This window comes from Tupaia chinensis, unplaced genomic scaffold, assembly GCF_000334495.1.
Source record: "Tupaia chinensis unplaced genomic scaffold, TupChi_1.0 Scaffold144354_1, whole genome shotgun sequence".
Taxonomy (NCBI): Eukaryota; Metazoa; Chordata; class Mammalia; order Scandentia; family Tupaiidae; genus Tupaia; species Tupaia belangeri.
The window spans coordinates 60,422-64,272 of NW_006204214.1; the positions used below are offsets into that span (position 1 = coordinate 60,422).

Sequence of the window (3,851 nt, forward strand, 5' to 3'; positions counted from 1 at the left end):
CATCCTCCCTGCGGGGGGGATTTCTTGCTTTCTGTCTCTCAGGCAAGCACATGAGCCCTATAGTAAAACCCTCTCCAAAAAAAAAAAAAAAAAATTAAAATCCTACCCAAGTTAATCTGTATATTTAATGCAATCTCTGCAAAATTAAAAAATACATTCTTTTTTTTTTTTTGAGAGGATTTTGCTATAGGGTGTGTGCGCTCGCCAGAAAAACAGAAAGAGATAGAGAGACAGAAAGTGAGAAATCACCCCCTAGGGTGGATGGCCACACCACAATCCCTTCTCCTCCATTCTCCTCTCGGAATCTTGGGCATGCTTGCACACGTGCCTGGCATGAGTTTTAAGCTACTTGGTCCGGGACTAGAATCGTGGTTGAGTACATGGGAGTCCAGCGACATAGCCATTACAGTAACTGCTGGTCCCAAAAGAGACATTCTTCACAGATCTTGAAAAGACAATCATAGTATTTGTCTGGAATCATAAAGACCACTTATGCCAAAACCATCTTGCACAAGAAGAGTGGAGTCAGTGGCATCTATCTTTCTGATCCCAAATATATTACAAAGCTGTGAGAATCAAAACAGCATGGCATTGGCATGAAGACCAACGGAACAGAGTAGAGACCCCAGAAATAAACTCCAAAACATACAACCAACTGATCTTTGACAAAGGGTACCAGTCTTTCTACCGTAAGAACATGCACCCTATACAAAATCTAAATACAAACAAATGAAAAAACTCTATTGCATATACTTAAATGTAAACATGATATTTAGATAGAAAGGTAGGTAGACAGATAGTGAAATAATTACTACAGTAATGCCAGTTAACACATTTATCACTTCAGATACTTATCTTGTTTATGTGTAGGGTAAAAACACCTAAAATCTACCCACAGCAAATTTCTAGTATACATTGCAATATTATTAACTCTGGTCCTCATGTTTTAATGGATCTCTAGACTTCATCCAACATTAAATTTTTGTGCCTTTTGATCTATATATGGATGTGACACAAAAAGCAAAGTATTAAAAGAAAAAAATAGACAAATGATATTACAGAAAACTTAAGTCTTTCTGAACAGTCAATATACTGAAGGAGCGTACATGCTAGTGAATGGGAAAAAATATTTGCAAACCATAAATCTCATAATATATATCCAAATTACATAAAGAATTCAGACAACTTGGAACCAGCAGAGGGCATAATGACTACATCGATGGACTTCCATGTAGTCGACCACAGTTCAAGTCCCAGACCTGGTTGCTTAAACACATGCCGAGCATGTGTATGTGTGTGTGCTCCCAAGGTCCCAAGAGGAGAATGGAAGAGAAAGGATTGTGGCATGGCCATTCCCCCCTAGGGGTGATGTCTTGCATTCTATCTTTCTGTCTCTCTGTGTCTTTCTGTTTCTGGTGAGCACACATGCCTTATAGCAAAAACCTCTCCAAAAAAAAAAAAAAAGAATTCAGACAATTTAAGGATCTGAATAGACATTTCTTAAAAGAAGTGATATAAAAGACCAGTAGATACTATGAGTATATACTCAAAATCACTAATCATCACAGAAATGCAAATTAAAACCACTAGGAAATATTACCTCATATTTGTTGGAAGGGTGTTTTATAAAAAAACAGGCCACGTGCACTCACCAGAGACAGAGAGACAGTGAGAATGTACTCTCCGGGGACGATGGTCATTCCGGAATTCCTTCCCCTCCACTCTCTCCTTTCAGGATTTGGAGTAAAATACGCACACGTAGTCAGGGTGTTTCTCAAACTGTAAGGTCCAGAACTTGAACATAACAGTTGGCCATAGGGAATATGGCTGCTTTAAACACCACACCACTGAGTGGTTCTAGAATGATTATTATAAAAACGAACAAACAAACCCAAGATAACACGTGGAGAGGCTTTGAAGGAAAAGGAACCCTATATTCTGTTGATAGCAATGAAAACTGGTATACTCATTGTGGAAAACAATATAGAGGTTCCTCAAAAATTTTTAAAGAGAATTTCCATATGATCCAGCAATTCCACTACTGGGAATATATCCAAAGGAAAGGTAAAAGGGATGGTAATCAAGATATTGAAGAGATATGTACACTCCCAATGTTATTGCAGCACTATTCACAACAGCGATGATACAGAATAGACCTGAAAATGTATAAATACATAGTAGAATACGATTCAGCCAATATAAAAAAGAGTGAAATCCTATAATTTGTGACAATATGGATAAGCCTAGAAGACATTACGTTAAGTTAGATGAATCACACAGAGAGATGAATATTACATACTGTCATTTATATGTGGAATCTAAAGACGATGAACTCATAGGAACAGGTATGACAGCGGTCACCGGGGCTGGAGAGTGGGGAGGTGTGGAGATATTGGTAGAGTGATACTAGTTTTCAGTAGGGTGAATAAGCTGAAGAGACGTGTTGTACAGCCTGGTGGTTATATCAATAGTTAGCAATGTATGGTAGCCCTAAAAACTGCCAAGAGAATAGGTTTTAAGATTCTCACTACAAAAAATTGTAAGTATGTGAGGTAACACATTTGTGAATTAGTTTAATTTAGTCATCTGCTATGTGCACATTTATCAACATGTTATGTGATACATCATAAATATATATAATTTCTTTTTCTTTCTTTTTTTCTTTTTTTGGAGAGGTTTTTGCTACAGGACGCATGCACTTGCCAGAAAGACAGAGAGACAGAAAGTGAGAAATCACCCCCCCGGGGGGATGGGGTCCCAAATATATATAATTTCTATTTGTCAGTTAAGACTTTAATTTTTTAAAAATTGTAAAGGGAAAAGGTTCTGCGGAATCTATAAGAGAATACAGGTTAGAAGGTAGGGATTCAGTTTTGCTTGTTTTGAATTGCTTTATTTATTTGGTTTGTTTTACATTGGGGGATATCAAATCATATGTTTATGTAGAAGGGAGAGCAAAGAGTGAGAGATGGGGGAACTTTTGGACAACTTTCTCTTCTGATGTCCCTTTATCAAGCAAGAACCTTAAATAGCACTTTTAGTCTTGCTGTTAACCTAAGAGCAGCCTCCCAATACCATCTTTCAGCATGTCTAACCTGTAAACTTTCCTATACTCGTATTCTCTCAGGTCTGGGGGACAGGATAAGGAAGTGGGCTTGCAAACTTGTGGCACTGAATCATCCAAATCGCCACCTAAGAGGAAGGACCATGCAGGGCATTCTCACACATGGGACAACTTACTCCAGAGCCAAAGAAGTGTAAGATGCTGACGTCAGTATTGGGGACTGAGAGACATGAGGTCAGCTGGGGACTTTAATCAGGGGTCAAATATAAGGAATCAAGTATCTAGTAAATTCAGGTTATAGTTCATAGGCTTTAGTTTACATTCACAAAGATTAAACTGTTGTTTATGCGTTCCTGTCTAAAGGATGCATTAGAGTTTCTAATTTTCTTTAAAAGCTGACATTTATTGCTTAGGAGTATTCTGGAGAAAGCAAAATCTCAATAGATACAAATACCTATCAGTTTTTTTTTTTTTATTTTTTTTTACATGAATAGGCTACAAAAAATAAAAAGCAGACTGAGATACTTTAAAAGTCCTAGGTAACGTTTTCATAAACTATAGTATCAACAAGGCTAGGTAGAAGAAAAAAAATGTAGATGTCATAGATACACATTTCTAACTCAGAATGAGGTAAATACATATTTATCTTATTTGACAACATTTTTTAAATTCCCCTCTACTACATGTTTTTCTCTTAAAAATATTTATGAGATCTATAAAATCAGAAAGAAGGGCAGCCCTTTTCCACAGAGTTTTTCTAGTGTGCATGTGTTTGTGTGTGTGTGTG

The 3,851-nt window shown here is 37.0% G+C and overlaps 1 pseudogene; it reads left to right on the forward strand.

The window, feature by feature from the left end:
• The first annotated feature begins 2,233 nt into the window (after positions 1-2,233).
• The window catches only part of LOC102493535 (CDK2-associated and cullin domain-containing protein 1-like), a 52,337-nt pseudogene continuing 50,719 nt past the window's right edge, over positions 2,234-3,851 (forward strand).